Source organism: Nannospalax galili, unplaced genomic scaffold, assembly GCF_000622305.1.
Source record: "Nannospalax galili isolate Female #2095 unplaced genomic scaffold, S.galili_v1.0 scaffold582, whole genome shotgun sequence".
Classification (NCBI taxonomy): Eukaryota; Metazoa; Chordata; class Mammalia; order Rodentia; family Spalacidae; genus Nannospalax; species Nannospalax galili.
This window is the reverse complement of record NW_008349130.1, coordinates 1,460,903-1,461,411: the sequence shown is the minus strand read 5'-3', so window position 1 is coordinate 1,461,411 and position 509 is coordinate 1,460,903.

Sequence of the window (509 nt, the reverse complement as noted above, 5' to 3'; positions counted from 1 at the left end):
TTTACAAAATACTTTCCTACACCTATCTCTTATAAGTTACTGCCAATATTTTCTTCTAGTAGTTTCAGGTTTTCCAGTTTCACATTGAGGTCTTTGATCCATTTGGAATTGACTTTTGTGCAAGGTGAAAGATAAGGATCTAGTTTCATTCTGCCACAGGTGGAGATCCAGTTTTGCCAGCACCACTTGTTGAAGATGCTGTCTTTCCTCCACAGTGTGTTCTTGGCACCTTTGTCAAATATCAGGTAGCTGAAATTGTGTGTACTTAGGTTTGGATCTTCAATGATGTTCCATTGATCTATGTGTCTGTTTTTGCACCAGTACCAAGCTGTTTTTATGACTATGACTCTGTAGTATACTTTAACAACTGGTATAGTAATCCCCCCCAGCGTTGCTCTCTGTGTTCAGGGTTGCTTTGGCTATCCAGGGTCTTTTGTGCTTCCATATGAATTTAAGGATGCATCTTCCTAATTCAGTGAAGTATGTCATGGGGATATTTATTGGGATTG